The sequence below is a fragment of the Cebus imitator genome, unplaced genomic scaffold (genome assembly GCF_001604975.1).
Source record: "Cebus imitator isolate Cc_AM_T3 unplaced genomic scaffold, Cebus_imitator-1.0 Scaffold38, whole genome shotgun sequence".
Taxonomy (NCBI): Eukaryota; Metazoa; Chordata; class Mammalia; order Primates; family Cebidae; genus Cebus; species Cebus imitator.
Genome location: NW_016107353.1, coordinates 2,453,364 through 2,471,570, shown reverse-complemented (window position 1 = coordinate 2,471,570; position 18,207 = coordinate 2,453,364). Strand labels below are relative to the sequence as shown.

Below are 18,207 nucleotides of genomic sequence, written 5' to 3'. Positions count from 1 at the left end.
TGGTCAGGCTGGTCTTAAACTCCCAACCTCAGGTGATCTGCCCGCCTTGGCCTCCAAAGTGCTTGGATTACAGGCAATGTTAGTGTATTCTATGTGTAGCCCAAGACAATTCTTCTTCCAATGTGGCCCAGGGAAGCCGAAAGATTGGACACCCCTGCCTTAGACCATCCTGGTCTCCTGCTGGCCTGTTATCAGCTGTTGGTCCATCACAGTATCCAATATGTCCAGAGCCCACCTTATTTCCTCTTCAGAGCAATATGTTGGGGTGATGATCAACGTCATCAAGGCCCTCAGGGCTTAACAGCACTGGCGATGGCTGGGGGCAGGAGGAAGCCCGAAGCACTGGAGAGATAGGAACAGACAGTGTGGCTACAGGCTCCACACTGGGGTACACTGGGACAGAAGCGAGACAGTCAGGCTAGAGGCAAATGATGATGGCCTCATTCTTCACCTGGAGTGGGTAGAAGGAGAATGTCCAGTGCTTTTTGGTAGAGCTTGGAGATAATGGCCTTTCATGATGGTGATACCACAGGAGGTCTGAATCCCTGGGAAACAGAAGGGAGGAACTGAGCTCAGAAGTCAGTGCCAGATGAAAGGAGAGGAGGGCATCTTCTTGCCTGTAATTCTTCTGGGAGCTACACCCCTAGCTAGAATCAGATGCCTAATGTGACAATAAATACAAAAAGACCCTTGAGAACTGGCTAAGAGGGAAGCACAACAATTGAGCTGGGGGTGTCTAGGTCAGGGTGCCCACCAACACACTGAGATCCCTCCAATGAATCACACTCACTGCATTTACTGATTAATTCAATCAGGCAATTGATTTGACTATCTCCCAATTACCATTTTCTCTTAATTATAATATGCATCTCCCCTCTTCTTTGCATGAATTTTAACATTTTTGAAATGGGGATGTGTCTTAAAATAGACCTTCGTGTTTATTGCAAAGTTTCTTTATGAAGCAGCTGTTAAATCAATGATGCATCTTATAATCAATGGTATATTAGAATGAAGAAAATAGGGTAATTACCAGAATTGATTTCCCGTTTTGATGTTAGGGATGATAGATAAGATTATTTATTGGGTACTCGGAAACACCCGTGCTTCCTCACACATGCACATCTGTTTGTGGGCAGCTTCAGCAGGCCCTGCATATGCACACACGTGTGGTCACCACCTTAGGGATTTGGATGCCATCACATCCTCAGGGAGCCCAGAGAAATGCACAATGTGCTAAATCCCACCCTCCCTTCGTAAATGTCATGAAGAAATTGCTTTTGACTCACTCGACTGCTGACTGTGCTGCTGATTGGTCTCAGTGAGGGGCAATGACGCCGTACCTGGCAGGAGACAAGGCCTGGCCAATAAGATTCAGGCAGGCAGACTTAATGATTGCTGCCAACATGGAAGCATCCCTGGAGCTGGGCACTCCCCATCTGGCACAGCAGCCCTGGTCCCCCAGGGGGCTCAGCCACTGCAGAACACAAACTGCTTAACAGTCTGCTCTCACTTCAGGACCTGGCTTGGTTATCTTCCTGTGATGGCTAATTTTATGTGTCAGCTAGGTTTAGGGATACCCAGATAGCTGGTAAAACATTATTTCTGGGTGTGTCTGTGACGGTGTTTCCAGAAGAGATTAGCATTTGAATCATTGCACTAAGTAAAAACCATCATCCTCACCGTTGTAGGCAGGCACTATCCAACCAACTGAGGTCCCAGAGGGAACAAAAAGGTAGAGGAAGAGCAAGTTTACACTCTCTCCTTGAGCTGGGCTATCTATCCTCTTTTTCTCTCTGACACTGGAGCTCCAGTTCTCAGGCTTTCAGACTCAGACTGAATTACATCACTGCTTTCCTGGTTCTCCAAGCTTACAGATAGCATATCTCGAGACTTCTCGAGTGAGCCAATTCTGTTCGTAAATCTCCTCTTATATATCTACATGTCCTGTTGGTTCTACTTCTCTAGAGAACTTTGACTAATTCACTTCCCATCCTTCTTCCTAGAAGAAAAGAAGGATGTGGGCGACGAAGTGATCAAGGTTTGTCTTGGGAAGGAGAAAGAGGATGATGGATGATCACTAAACCCCATCCATTAGGCTAATGTAGTGGAGAATGTGAACAGGTGATCAGATGAGGCAGCAAGACCTCTGTGGGGAGAGTCCATCAGAATCTTTCCACCAGGGGGTTCCCTGCCCGAGAGCCTGGACTTGGAAGAAGTGGTACCCAGTGGATGAGTGTTCCTCTTCTCTCTCTGGGCCTCTAGGATTCGCAAGGCACGTAGGCTCAGCTATGTTCGGAAAAGGATGTCTTTCTCGCCACCATTCTACTGTGGTCCCTATTCCCAGGACACCACCCCAATCTAAATTTTATGACTGAGGAGATTTCTGGGACAGAGCGTTTTTCTTCTGCCTGGCTCCCCTTTGATAGGTGGTTTTTGTGCTGTGGGGTGAAAGGGAGTGAGATGGGTGGGGAAGAAGATTTAACCGTGATCTAGACCTGTGTGTTTTGGCTCCTTTCCTCCAGACCAGGGACGAAGGAAACTGACCAAGTGGAGCAAGTGCTACAGCTGCCGGCAGAGGAGCGGTGGCCCTACTGAAGGACTGTCCCCAGCCCCGCTACACAAAAGCTGCAGAGAAGCCCCAAGGAGATTGATCAGCCACTGTCTCTGATTTGTAATTTCGCTTAATGCTATTAAGGGGGCAGTTTGGGCCATTTGCTGGAGAGGACTGGAAAAGTTCCAGGATCCTTGGCTAATGAATCCCAAGTATTAATCCCATTAGTCTTCTACTGTCTGCCGCTTCTGACTAGGTCTCCCGCCGCACCCCCTCCCAGTCTTCCTTCCCACGGAGAAAGCTCTCTGACCCCCACGGCTCATGGCATGTTCCCGTAAGTCAGGACTGGCCTTGCCCACCAGGCTAGTTTTACCAGAAATTGAACAAGCAGCACAGGCTGTCACCCATGCAGGGCAATTGGGGTGATTGCCTTCAGAGAATCATAGAATCTCGGTTTGAGGAGCTCCAAGAGATCACGGAATTCTTTTTCCTCATAGCAGTGGTTAATAACCTTTAAAGGGCACACACGCAAAATCACTTTCTGCAGAAGGTCTAGGCTAGGTTCCAAGGTATCTGCGTTTCCAACAGACATACTTACCGTTTTTATGCAGGGGGTCTATGAGCCACATCTTGTGAGATGACATTCCAGTTCTGCTGTTTACCTGCTGTGTGATTTGGGGTACACGACATCCTGTGAATGACTAGGGACCCTACTGGTGGTTTTTTTTTTTTTTTTTAACGAAGTCTCATTCTGCCACCAGCCTGGAGTGCAGTGGTGCCATCTCAGCTCACCGCAACCTTCATCTCCTAGGTTCAAGCAATTCTCCTGCCTCAGCCTCCCTAGTAGCTGGGACTACAGGCATGTGCCACCATGGCCAGCTAATTTTTCTAATTTTAGTAGAGACGGGTTTCACCATGTTGGTCAGGATGCTCTCGATCTCTTGACCTCATGATCCACCAGCCTTGGCCTCCCAAAGTGGTGGGATTACAGGTGTGAGCCACCGCACCCGGCCCCTACTGTTGGTTCTTACATGTTCTGGGCCCCCTGATTTCTGGCAGAAGGGAAAGCTCCATGATAATCAGTCCACATCCGGCTCCAAATCCTGTGATTTGGGGCACACATATATGAGTCTTTTACTTCGTTTGTGAAATAAGTCCCCAAACAATGGTTTGGGGACTTCCACTCTGGAACAATGGAATAGATATGCTTTTCCCTATACCTCCTGCTCAGTACATCTAAACACCCTGGACATCATACATGACACAAACCTAAGGAGACTCTGAAAGGTGGAAGGTGAAAAGAAAACTGGCAAGAGACCTTGGAACCTGAGGAATAACAAGATTTTCTTCTTGCCTCGTGCATCACATCAGCAAATAGCAAGAAAACATTTGGACAAATCACCCCTCTCCCCATAGAGAAAGCAACAAGGAAAAAAAAAAACATGTAATGAAAATAGCAAAAGAAAATTTTAACAATTTTTAATATCTTTAGAAATGTAAGAAAATATCCTACATCCATGAAACAAAAATATGATTCTATAAAAGAATCATATTTTTAAAATGAAAATATGAAACAAAGAAAGAAAAGATTCAGAGAAAAAGAAAGGGTTCTTGGAATTCAATATATATATGGCAGAAATTTCGAAATTTAAAAACAAGTTGAAAAATAAAGTTGAGGAAGTCTCCCAAGAATCAGAATAAAAACAGATGCAGGAATGAGTGGGGACATGAGGCAGAGAAGAGTTAAGAAAATTAGATGATTCATTTATGAGTAATAGGAGTTCAGGAAAGAGAGAATAGCAAAATGGGGGAGACATTAGCAAAGAAATAATAATTAATTTATTTTTCCCAGAACTAAAGGGATATGGATTGCCACATTGACAGTTTTTGTATTGACAGATTTTCTAGCATATGAATAAAAAAGACAACAGAGAACATCTTTGAGAAAATTCCAGAAATCAGAGATAAATGAAAGACTCTAAATGCTTCTAGAGATAAAATAAACAACAACAACAAAGTTTACGTAGAAAGGATGAGGAAAAATACTAGAGGACAACGGAGTGATGCCTTCATCATTCTAAAGCAGGGCTTGGCAGTTGTGGCCTGAGAGCCAAATCCAGACCACAGATTGATTTTCTATGGCCCCTGAGCTAAGGATGGTTTTTCAATTTTTTAAAGAGTTATAACAAGAAAAACATAAACAAGACCAAAGAAGAATATGTTACAGAGATCATGTGTGGTCCCCAAAATCTAAAATATTTGTCACCTGTTTTTTTTAACAGAAAAACTTTGCCAGCCTGTATTCTAAAGGAAAATTCTTTTCAAATTAAACTATTAAGCAAGTGTAAGAATATGTAAAGCTCATTTCCAAACTCATTCTGTGAGACCAATATTGCCCTGATGCCAAAACCAAAGACATCACCAAAGCCAAAGACATCGCCAAAAAAGAAAAACACAAACCAGTATCTCATGATTATTAATGCAAACATACTTAACAAAGTACTAGCAAGCCAATGTTCTGCAATATATGTAAGGATTATACACTGCAACCAAATGAGATTTATACCAGGTATGCAAAGTTGATTTAACATATTAAAATTAATCAATGTAATACATTATATTAATAGAATCAAAGATGAAAATCATATGATCATCTCAATAGGCAAAGAAAAAGCATTTGATAAATCCAACAGCATTTTATAATTAGAACACTCAACAACCTAGGAATAGAAGGGAAGTTCTTTAATGTGATAAGAGACATCTCTGAAAAACCCACAGCTAATGCCATACTTAATGTCACAAGACTGGGTGTTTTCTCCCTAAGATCAGGAACAAAGCAAGGATATTTGCTCTCATCACTTCTTTTCAACACTATACTAGAGGTTCTTCCCGGTCAACGGGTTAAGAAAAAGAAATTGAAGTAATCTATCTTGGAAAAAAAAGAGATAAAACTATATTTGCAGATGACATAATCTTGTATATAGAAAATCTGAAGAAATACACTAAAAAAACTATTGGAACTAATAAATGAGTTCAGGTGTGTCACAATGCAAGATCAATATACAAAAAATCAATTATATTTTGAAATACTGACAATTTAAAATCTAAAACTTAAGACACCAACAAAATAATCACTTTTATTACCACAGCAAAAGGAAGAAGATGCCTAGGAATAAATTTAGCAAAATAAGTGTAAAATATGTGCACTGAAAACAACAAAACATTTTTGAAAGAAATTAAATACCTAAATAAATGGAAAGACATCTCATGTTCCTGGATTGGAAGACTTAACATTGCCAAGGTGATAATACTCCCCAAACTGACCTACAGATCCAATGCAATCACTGTCAAAATCTCAGATTCATTTTTCATAAATTCACAAGCTGATTCCAAAATTTATATGGAAATAAAAGGGACCTAGAATACCTAAAACAATATTCAAAAAGAACAAAATTAGAGGACTCATACTCCCAATTCAAAACCTACTATAAAGCTACAATAATCAAGACAATGTGGTCCTGGATTAAGGATTGACATATAGATCAAATTAATAAAATTTAGAGTTCAGAAATAAACCTTTACATTTATGTTGAATTAATTTCAAAAAATATTAAGACAATTCAAGGGGGAAAACCATTTTCTTTTCACCAAACAGTCAGAGAAAACTAGATATCCATATCCATATACAGAATAATAAAGTTAAATTTCTATCTCATATCATAGACAAAAATAACAAATAACTCAACATGGATCACATACCCAAATATAAGAGCCAAAACTATAAATCAGGCTGGGGGCAGTGGCTCATGCCTGTAATCCCAGCACTTTGGGAAGCCAAGGTGGATGGATCATGTGGGGTCAGGAGTTTGAGACCAGCCTGACCAACATGGTGAAACCCCATCTCTACTAAAAATACTAAAATTAGCCGGGCATGGTGGCACACACCTGTAATCCCAGCTACTCCAGAGGCTGAGGCATGAGAATCACTTGAACCCAGGAGGCGGAGGTTGCAGTGAGCCAAGATCATGCCATTGCACTCCAGCCTGGGTGACAGAGCAAGACTCTGTCTCTAAAAAAATAAATAAAACTATAAATCCTCTAGAAAAAAAATGATAGGAATATATCTTTGTGATCTTTGGTTATGCAATGGCTTCTTAGGTATAACTTCCAGCATGAGCAACAACAACAACAAAAAATTAGAAAAATTGGACTTTATCCAATTTAGAAACTTTTGTGAATCAAAGGAGACTATCAAGAAAGTGAAAAGACAATTTATGGAATGAGAAAGTATAATAAATCACATGTATCCAGAATATATAAAGAATTCTTAAAATTCAATGATAAAACACAAGTAACTAAATTCAAAGAATGGCAAAAAAGTTGAATGGACATTTCTCCAAAGAGAATATACAAATAGCCAGTAAATACAGGAAAAGATACTCAGCTTCATTAGGCATCAGGAAAATGCAAATCAAAACAGTAATGAGATACCACTCTATACTCAACAGGATCACTGAAATAGAAAAGATAGAGAATAAAATGTGTTGCTAAAGAGGTAAAGAAATTGGAACCCTCATACTATTGGTAATGTAAAAGGGTGCAACCACTTTGGAAAATAGTTTGGCAGTTCTTCAAAACACTAAACAGAGAGTTAGAGTATAACCTAGCAATTCTACTTCTAGGTGTATATGCCCAAGAGAAATGAAAATACATGTCTACACAAAAACTTGCACATGAATGTTTATAGCAGAATTATTCAAAATAACCAAAAGGTGGAAACAAACTAAATGTCCATCAACTGATGACTGGACAAACAAACTGTGGTATGCCCAAGCACTAGAATATTATTCAGCAATAAAAAAGAATAAATCCTGGCTCATGCTCCAATTTAGATGAATCTTGAAAAAAAATATGCTGAGTCAAATAAGTCAATCACAGAAGACCATGTATTGTGTAATTCCATTTACGTGAAATGTTCAGAATCAGCAAACCCACAGAGTCAGAAGGTAGCTTAGTGACTACCTCAGGTTGGAGCAGTAGGTTGAGGGAAAATAAGTGAGCAAAAATGGTGAAGGACTGCTAATGTGTACATAATTTCTTTTGGGGATGTCAAAAATGTTCTAAAATTAAATTGGGATGGTTGCATAACTGTGTAAAAATACTAAAACCCACTGAATTATACACTTTAAATGGGTGAATTTTATGGTATGCAAAATATATTTCAAAAAAGCTGTGAAAATACATAAAAACATTTTCAGATATGCAAGATTTCAAAAATTAACTTCCCACTTATCTTTTCACAATAAGCTACTTGCAGATGTATTCTGCCAAAAGAAGTGAATAAACCAAGCAGGGGGGAAACATGGAATCCAGAAAACAGGAGTTTTAATACACAAAAGAGGCAAAGAGAATTCCCAGATTAATGGTTAAGAGAAGCTCCCAATGACAGTCGTGTAGCAAACTTAGAGACTTAGACAAGTAACAGAAGGACAAAATGCACCAGGAGGAAATCCCTGAGTAGAAAAAGAAAAAATAAACAAACAGACTACCTAATGTTTGCACACATTGCAATGAATTTTATTGTTCTTTCAGAAAGTCTGAGAATGACTTTGTGATAGATACCCGGAAAACTGAGACACAAACCAACAATGAGGCAACTATTAAATCCAGGTAAAACATAAAGGAGTTTTATTGTATCTCCTAGATTAGCAGTGAATTGCATTTCCAAGATCATAACATCATAAAATCAATGCTCAAAATCAATGAGCATTGATGTTACCCATAAGGTAAGATTACTATATTGAAGGATGGGGGGGAGGAATGGTGTGAACATATTAGGCAGCAGGAAAGTGGGAAAGGATGGTGTGAGGGAACACAATCCTCATCTTTCACACAGGAGCCAAAAAACTAAACCTAAAAAAAAGCAAGAAATAGTAGCATAATTTGCTGTTTACAAATAAAGAGGGAAAAATAGAATAGTTGAAAGCGGTTGGTTCTAGAAAACAGAAATTGAAAAACTGGGTGCAGAGGATTGTAATTTTTAAATTATGGATGTGGCAATATGATTTAATTTTAAAAACAAAGCTAAAAACAATATTCATGTATCAGTTAAAAAAAAAAGAAGAAGAAGAAGAAATAGTTTTTAAAATAAGGTAGACAGTGGTACTGCAGCCAGCCTTTCCACAGGACTCCTCAGCTGCAGCACTCCAGCCTGTTTTTCCCTTACTTCAATCTTCATCAGTCTCTCTCCTCAGTAAATTGCCTTAGCCCCCTAACCACCTGCTCCTGTCTGCCTCAGTATGGTATGTTTTGTTTTGGCTTCTGCACCTGGTCCTCTTGCAGTCATCCAGGTCCATTCCCTCTCTCTTGACTCTTCCTTCTGCTTTAGAATCCCAGACATGAGCTTGGGCCAGCTTGATTCGGAATCTGTCAGCCCCAGCCAATTAACCTGCTGCAGTCTGGTTTTCGTGGCTGCTCCACTCTCCTTGTACATACTCTGCTTGTACATCAGTGGCACCCATCATCCCTGCCTCTTTCTGTGCCTAGAGTAGGCTGCATTAAGCATGGCTTCCAGGCGGATGGGCTGGCAAGATGAGTACAATGTTCTCTCCTGAGAGCTGGACGCTGCATCTGTTAAAGAAGCCACAGACCACTTATAAGCCACAAGGTCACTCCCCAACTCATTCTAAATCCACTAAACTCATGGTTCCTTTTCAAGCTATGGAACCAAGTCTTCCCATTCCTATAGTTACATAACTATATTTTGAGCACAAGTGCAGCATATTTGTCTATATAACATTTTATCTTTTGGCTTTTAGAAATATTATTTATGCCAATTTTTAAAGCAGGGGGCAAGGATAAATGCTACAAATGACATACAATGCAGACTCAAGGCGTAAGTTCTCAGGCATAGGCTGGCAGCATAGATATGGTCCTTTCAGACCCTTGCCACTCCATGCAGAGGCATGCTTGGGATGAACGTGGCTTAGAGTGCCACGTGTGTGCTGTGTCATCCAGGAGAGGGACCATGGTGCTCCATTGTCTTGCATATTAATGATGGATGTGGGAAGGGATAGATCTTTAGCTTTGCAATTGGTTACAACCTTGCCAGCACGAGAAATAGGCTGTCCCCCCAGCAAAATCATGTGAGGAGTTTGCAAATCAGCATTGGCTCCAACCTGAGCTCTTGAAGCCATCCTATAGGACCAGTATTTGGCTGGGTTACCTAGGGGAGAGTCTCCAGAGTCAATCTGATTTGTCTCTCCTCATCCAGTCTTTAGATATCTGATTTTGTTGATCTTTGTATTATCTTTTCCTCTAAGCTTTGTGTCATTTAGTCTTTATTCAAGCTACTGATTAAAATATTGATGATATTTCAGGGTGACAATTACCAATCCTCTATCACACCAATCAGTTCTCCATCTTATGTATTATCATCTACCTTATTCTTCTACTTTTCCACAATGTGGCTATGGGAGCCTTTGTCCAATTCCTGCTAAAATCAAGAAACCCCGTATTCAACAGGTCCTATCTACAAGGCCAGGACATGGCAGGTAGGGTCTGGACTCAGAGGCAGACAGTGAGGAGAGGGTTCAGGAAGCCTCATCAGGAGGAGTTGGAACTTTTAATTGCACCCAGGGGATTCATCAAGGGCTAGAAGAAAGCACAGCAGTCAGGAGAGCCCAGATCATTAGCCTATTAGGGTAAATGTGTTTGCTAATGTGTTTATCAATCCTCCCCTCTAGGATTAGAGAGAAGTCTACACAGCCTTGGCATCTAAAAATAGAGACCACTAGAAGTGGAGAGGGTTCAGAGAACTAAGAAATGAGGGAACCCCACTCACTCCTTTCTCTCCATCAACCCCCTTCACGTGGCACCTGGTTTCCTCACACGTAAGAAGGTGATCTCAGAATTGTGTGCTACATTACTTTCTTGGGAATATCAATTATTTTCAGCACAAAGGAAGAGGATGATACCTAATCCATAGGTATTGAACTTCTCATTCCGAGCTCAACAAGAACAGGATTTGGGGTACTTCAAACCAGATCACAAGGTGACATATCAGTCCACTTTGAGTTCAACTCGGGCATCACTCCTCTGAGACCTTTTCTTCCCCTTCCCCTTGTCGCCTGGATACACTGCCATTGTACTTATCACAGTGGATTTGCAGACATTTGTTTACATGTCTCACATCTACTATAATGACAGCAACTTGACTGCGTGCAGGCACTGTGCAGTTCATCTTTGCGTTCCCAAGGCCTGGCATGCACCTGGCATATGCTACTCGTGTGCCCAGTGAAGTTGGGGACCTGGGGTAGAGGGGCCTGGATGGGGCTATGGTGGCATCATCCCAATTGTCCCTCCCTCCTCCACCTAACCTAAGTCGGTAAGCTCAGTGCATGACATGTGGCATACAGTAGGTGCGCAACAAATGTTTGTCAAACAAATAAAAGCAAAATATCTGCCTGCCTGTGGGGAAGGTCCAGGGACAACCCTCACAGAAGACTCTGTCTGCATAGCTCACCCCTGCTCTCAACCAACCAAGACCAATGAAAGAGCCCTGCGGCCTACCACTATAGATTTCCCCTGGTGATGACAATAATCAGCATGGGTCAGAAAGGGCTTCCTCCAGTCAAGGAATGAGGAGCTACAGCTCCTCAGCAGCCTCTGGTGTGGAAGGCACCCTGCCCTCTTCATCCTCACCAGCCGTTCTGACATTGGCATATATCAATGGAGCTCCTGCTATGAACCAGGCCCCGAAGATAGAGCAGGTGACAAATGGGTAAAGTTCCTGCCTTCACGAACCTTACATCCTTCCTTAGGGAGGCAGGCGATGTGAACAGAACAGAACACACCAGATGGTGGTGCAGGTGTAATGAGGAAAACAAAGTGGGTAAAGGGATGGAGAGTCCTGGGCAGGGGCTGCCTTATCAAGCGCGGTCAAGGAAGACCTCCGGGGAAGGCAGCTTGACCTGCCCGCTCACTCCTGCTCCTCTCTGATCCCAGCTCCCTTGCCGTCCCTGCTCCAGTCACACCACTTCCGTGCTGTGTCTCCAACCTGCCACGCTTCCTCCTACCTCAGGGTCCTCACTCTTCTTCTTCATACTCCCTGCAGCACGAGGTTTTGCTCAAATGTCACCTCCTCAATGACACCTGCTCTGGCCACCCGATTTAAAGTTGCAACACTTTCCTCCCCATGCTCCGTAGTCTGCTCTATTTTTTCCCAAACACTGAACACCTCCTAACATAGTATCCAATGCACTGGTTTATCGTGTGCATTGCTCATCGTCCTTCGCCCCTCAGTGGAATGTGGACGTGACTCGTGCAGGAATTCTTACGGCTTTGGTTTACTAATATGTTTCAAGTGCGGGATAATGCCTGCCACAGGGTAGGTGCTCAGTAAGCACTTCAAACATTCACTCATTCACTCGGCACTGAAATGTACACTCTGTACCAGGCGCTGCACTCCAGCAGCAAGAAGATCCCTCACGATGGTGGGAGGGTGGGGAAACGCCATCCCGGCTTCCCTGTGAGCCATGCTGGTCTGGAGCTGATGGGAAAGGGAGGCAGTGTGGTCAGTCTGGGATTCTCTCTAGGCTCTGTTTCCCTGCCACCTTGCCCCCTGCCCTCTTTACTCCAAAGGGTATGGGTTCAGGATCTTTCTCATATTAGGAACATGAAATGGGACCAGACGGGGTGGGCAGGGCCAGGGACCAGGAGCAGAGTCACAGGAGGTTCGGAGCCAGGGGCTGGGAGCTGGGTGGGGGAGGGGGCCTTCAGGGTGGGTAGAAATGGAGGCACAGGGCCTCCTTCAGAGGCTGAGGGAGGGAAAATCCCTGTCCTTATCCTCTTTCTCCAGAATTCTGCAATGAGCCTTGCAACACCCATTTTCAACTCTACAAGGCTCCTGGTGCTCTCAGTGGCATGTCTGGGAGAGTTAACTGCCTGAATGCCTAATGACAGACATGAGGAGCAGAGAGCGTGTGTGTGTGTGTGTGTGTGTGTGTGTGTGTGTGAGAGAGAGAGAGAGAGAGAGAGAGAAAGACAGTGCTTTTCTCCCTCTTTGGAATTATTTGTGACTGCAGGACAGATTTCCATTTTCAGAGCCTCCATCTTCGGGGAACTTATCCACAGCTCCCTGTATGAGCATCACTGTCATTCCTAAGTCTCTGGCGAGGGGACTGACCTCTCAGTTTTCCCAAGCAGGCCTTTCTCAAGGCCTTTCCTCAAGCTTAGTGCTAACACCTGCCATATCCAAGGTGCCCTAAGCTGCTGTGACCTACTCCAGGCTGACACAGTCACTTCCTTTAAGGGCCCTCCCTGGTCACTCTGTGGCCAACAAGCGTTCCCTGGGGCGGGTCAGAGTTAAGTCCAGGGTGGTGCATTTCTTCCTTGCTTCTTCCACTTCTGAGCTACGAAATTATCCATTGAAGCAAATCAATAATTCATCAGATGATCTACATTTAGCCTAAATTAGATCTCATTGCCTCGGGCTAGACTTTGAAGTCCTGCCTCACCTGACCCCACCACCCAGCCAGCTCTCCAGTAGAGTCCAGCCAGCTCTCTCTCATGCTGATACCTTCTCTCCACTGCATATTTCCCACACTGTTGCCCCCTGCCCCTACGTCTTAGCCTGAGCCGGTCCCCTGTTCAGAAGCTCATCCTTCCCTCTGTGTGGTGATCCAGCTTGCTCTTCAAGGTCCCATTTCAAATCGAGGCTTCACCATGTACGTCCTTGGGCTTCTGCAACAGACAGAAGTATTTTGCAATTAGAAGTACACAACTTTGCATTTACTTTCACTCCATTTGTTTTGTGATCCAAAAGACCAAAATATACACCACTATATCAGCTAAGACAGGCCCAAAGTTTAAGGAAACAAAGTCACCTACAGGTGGCGGGTTCAAGGCCTGGCTGGCATGGCGAATTGCTAAATTCCTACAACTATAAGAAAAACCACACCATGGCTAAACTCCCTGGCAACAGGAGCTGGCAGACTGATTTAAAACCCAGACCACTACAACTCTGGCTTGACAAAGGGCCGGCCTTATAAGCCTTCTTTTCTGGTAAGCAATTACAGACCTTAAGCCAGCTTCAGCAGCTTACAAAGGCTGCACACAAACTGTCTTTGTGTCCTATAGCTCACCTTTCGATGTAAAGAGCCAAATTCCACCTCGTTTTAATGCTAACACCCTGCCCCAAAGTGAACTTGGGATGTCTGTAACAGATCTGTTTACCCATTGCGCATGTGTTGTCTCCCTTCATGAATATGTATAGCTTTCCCCCCAAACCTGCTGAATATGTATGATACCGGCCCTGTTAGGCATAAAACCCAACTTGTCTTTCTCCTCTTTGAAGAGAGAGCACCTTCAATCCACACTGGAGACTTTCTCTTTCCGGCTTGCAAACCGATAACACTAATAAAGCTCTCCCTTCTACATCTAGCCATCCTGGTGGTCTTTGAGATGACAGTTTTCTCTTTGCAAACTCTGTCTTCCCACAGAATTGTCAAGCGACACGAGGGCAGGATACTCTAATAGACTCACATTCCCTCACAACACCCAGCACAGCACCTGCCATGAGCTCTTGGGGAATTACTGTAACCTTGTTCCCGCCCCTCTTTGCAGCTCTGTTTCTTTCTCTTCATCCAAATTACCTTTAACCCTCAGCCCTCAATTCCACTTTTCCCTGCAGTTCGCAGGGATTAGACAACCCAAGGTACGTGATCAGACTTTGTTTGGATTTTAGAAGATCACGCTGGCTGCAAGCCACTGAAGACATTAGAGTGAATACAGGCCAACCGGCAGGGGGCCATTGCAGCCACCGGGGTGAGACAGGGCAGGAGCTGGTGATAGAGGTGGAGAGAGGAGGATGGATTCAAGAGATACTCAGAAGGTAAAAAGATGCTCTATGTGTCTAGCCCTGTACAGTATCCAAAGTGCTTTTGCATCTATTACCTCCTTTGACTTTCAACCACCCATGAGAAACTGAGTAGGTACAGTCAAAATCTCGGCTTCATAGGTGATGAAACGAAGCTAGGAGGAGGGGAGGCGTTTGCCCAAATTCACGAAGCTGGTTAGGACAGGGTTGGGACTCACATCCAGATCCTCCAACATCACATCCACGGCTCACATGCACTCTCGTGTCACCAGGACTCAGGCTGGAGCTGTCATGGGAGGGCAGGTGGTAAGCTGCAGAAACCTGACTCGGCTACCTGCCTAAGGCTATTTACACACTTCCAATTGATTTGTTGCAACCTGTAATTATTTTTGCTGAATTTTTTTTCACGCTCCATTTGTCTTTTTACTCACCAGCAGACAGGCTACAGGAAATAGCAGATTGGGAGAGGAGTGGGCGCAGGGGAAGCTGTCTTTTGTTCTAGGATAGAAAGAGAGGGGATTCCAGATGCCGGTTTCCTGGCTTGCTCCCCCTTCTCCATTTGGCTTCATGCTGGGGCTGTCTTCCTCCCCACAGAGGGGTGGTGGGAGCTCTGAGCCACATCTCTCCTCTCTGGGATCTCAGGTCTCTCTCTGAAACCTGCTGGTGGAAGAACCTCAGGAGCCCCTGCCTCCTTCCCACCACGTGACCATTGCCCATTGGCATAGCTGTCAAGACACAGACTTTTTGGGAAAAAAAAAAAGAAAGAAAGAGTGAATGCTGCAAAGATGGATTGTTAATTTTCCAAACGGGATGTGACTCTGAGATCCCACCTACCCAGCTGGTAGTTCCACCGTGCTCCCTAAGGCGGTTTGAGTGTTTGGAATGACAAAGACCGTCCTCCCCTCTCCTCGCACTGAAACCTCAGTCAGGCGCCGCTGAGTCTTCTGCTTGACGAGCCCTGACCTTGGGCTTCCCCAAGTCCTTTCAGAATCCAGTTTGAGCAAGAATCCTGCTAAGTCAGGTTAGTGAAATTTCCCTACTCTTGGTGTCTGACTACCCTCAATATTTTATCAACCCAGCCTGCATTCAGCAATGATCCTGTCAAGTCAGTTTAGCCAGAAACCCCTTACCCTTGATGTTTCTTCTTAGTAGTTTTCTAAGAAGACTGATCCTCTGTCCCCAGCCCTGACCATTGGTTACAAATCTCCACTTGCCCTTGTTGGAGTTGAAACTGAGCCCAAGCTCTCTCCCCCACCGCAAGACACCTCTGCAGTGGTCCCTACAGGGCTGCCATGGCCCCCCTTGAATAAAGTCTGCCTTGCCATCTTTAACACGTGTTTGGATAATTTTTTCTTTAACAGGGGTGGTCACTCAGTTTGCAGAGCTTGGAGAAAGGCCTCTGCTCATTGTTTGAAAACTGTAAGGTCCCTTCAAGGAGGTCAGGGCTGTTTACAGTCTATCCCCTCCATGCTAACGTGGCCATCGTCCCCCAGACCCCAGAGGAGGTTCTGTTGTGTCCTGGGTGGCTGCGTGGGCGTGGAGTGCAGGTGTTCACCCCCCCACAGCCCCCTCTTCACTCACTCCCCCACATTCTGCCCCAGGATTCAACCCACTCCCCAGTTCCAGTCAAACAGCAGCCTCCCTACCCTCTCTTGTGGAGCCAGCTTCTCCTCAGCATGGTAAGGTGGGCTTTGTTTTGTTTTGTCTTTTAAAATTACTGTGGAAGCCCAGAGAAGCTGTTAACTCCACCCATGTGAGAAGAGCCTAAATCCAGTTCGCAGCTAGGATGGTCTTCCCTGAATGGAGCTGGAGTGGAGCTGGAAGTAGCTCTCATTCTTTTGTGACAAGCCTATCCTCAGGAAGATGGACACCGTTACTATCCCAGTCTCATATTCTACTGCACTGCCATTTACAGGTAGTTCAGAATTTGCAGTCCTTGCTATTACCGTCACAAGATAGTTATCTGCCACACTTTACATGTGAAGACACTTGGAGAAATTAAAAACAAAACAAAAAAACTAGCCTAAGGGCACACGATTATGAGTGACAGAGGAGAGGGATTCAAACCCGGGCCTGACTAAAGGCTGTTGCCGCTATTCCAGCCATCACTGGAGGACTTAATGAGTGATCTCTGCCAAAGGTATTTGCATTGATAGTCAAAACCTTGGAAAGGCTATAAGGCAAGAAATAGCCAGGTAAAATCTTCAGGGTTCAGAGGAGTAGGTGGGGAGCTCTGTTCTGGAGGCAGCCTCAAGAGTCTTTCAAATTTCCACCAGGCCAAAAATCAATAAGAAGAAGCATAAACAAATATTGAACTCTAATTAACAACATGATACTGAAGTATTTAGAGGTTAAAGTGTAACAATGTCTGCAACTTTGAAATGTGTCAACAACATAAAAGACTGGTGGATGGAGAGAGGAACAGATTTGGGGTAAAGCAAATATAGCAAAATGTTAGTTATAGAGTCTAGATTGTGGGCATATGGGTGTTCACTGTGCAATTCTTTAAATTCTTCTGAATTTTTACACTTTTTGTAATAACCTATTGAGGGGAAATCAATCACACAGGTGGGTCACACCCACCTCTTGTACAATGCCAGGCTGGAGGGGAGCTTAATCATTAGTCACCAAGTTCTTTCCCAAGTGTCCATCAGGGAGAGTGCTGGACTAGACATCTAAAGGCACAGAATAACAAACAGGCAGTCCCTGCTTGGTGGAAATTTAGGATATCTGCGAGAAAATGGGACAGAATCATAAAATCAACAGTTGTAAAGATAGCGAACTCTTCAGTCTCTGCTTTAATGGAGGGGGAGCAAATTGCCTGACTACATGTTCAAACGCCTTTTCTTTTTCACTTTGATGCATGGGAAGGCTCACCACAGTTAGACAGAAATGGGCAGTAAGAGAAAATTACCCAAAAGCACTTAGCGGGTTACAGAAGGTCCCCAGTGGAGAATCTACCTGCAGGTCCCAGAAGGTGATTAAGGAGCAGGAGGGGCACCTCTCGTGGCAGGTGGGCTTAGTGGAAAGTTTAGGGGGCTGGGCACCACACCAGGACCAACTCTGCTAATCTACGTAATCTGAGCAAGTCATTGTTTTCTTTGAAGCTTCATTTCCTCTTTTGTTGCCTATAAGCCAAATTCTGCCTGGGGGTTGTTTTTGTTTTTGTTTTTTCACTGTCTGAGGCAGGAAAACAAGGTAGTCCTGATGACAGTCCTCAAGGGCTGATCTTGGCCTCCAGCCTCAGCTGAGAAGAACAGGGACCCCTCACAGCTCATGGGAGAAAAGTACCTAGGGCTTGTTTTTATATGGCCTTGAGTTAATGGGTTTTTAAAAGTGTTTTTAAATAACTGGAAAAAAATAAAAAGAATAACATTTTGTGAGATATGAAAATTATATATAATTCAAATTTCAGAGTCCATAAATGAATTTTACTGGAAAACGGCAAAACTCATTTGTTTGCGTATTGTCTGTGGCAGCTCTCAACCAGTAACAGCCAGGTACTTGCCACAGAGACTTTATGGCCTGCAAAGCCTAAAATGTTTAGTTTGTACCCATTTATTTGTTTGTTGATTTATTTTATTTTAACTTTTTTTTGAGACAAGGTCTCACTCTGCCACCCAGGCCGGAGTGCAGTGATGTAATCTTAGCTCACTGCAGCCTCGGCCAGCTGGGCTCAAGCCATCCTCCCACCTCAGCCTCCCAAGTAGCTAGGACTACAGGAGTGCACCACCATGCCTGGCTAATTTTTGTATTTTTTTGTAGAGTTGGGGTTTTG

General features: G+C 43.9%; 1 non-coding gene across 1 annotated transcript; it reads right to left on the bottom strand.

The window, feature by feature from the left end:
* Positions 1-17,603: 17,603 nt before the first annotated feature.
* On the bottom strand, positions 17,604-17,719 carry LOC119470738. Its single transcript, XR_005199703.1, has one exon.
* Positions 17,720-18,207: the final 488 nt, after the last annotated feature.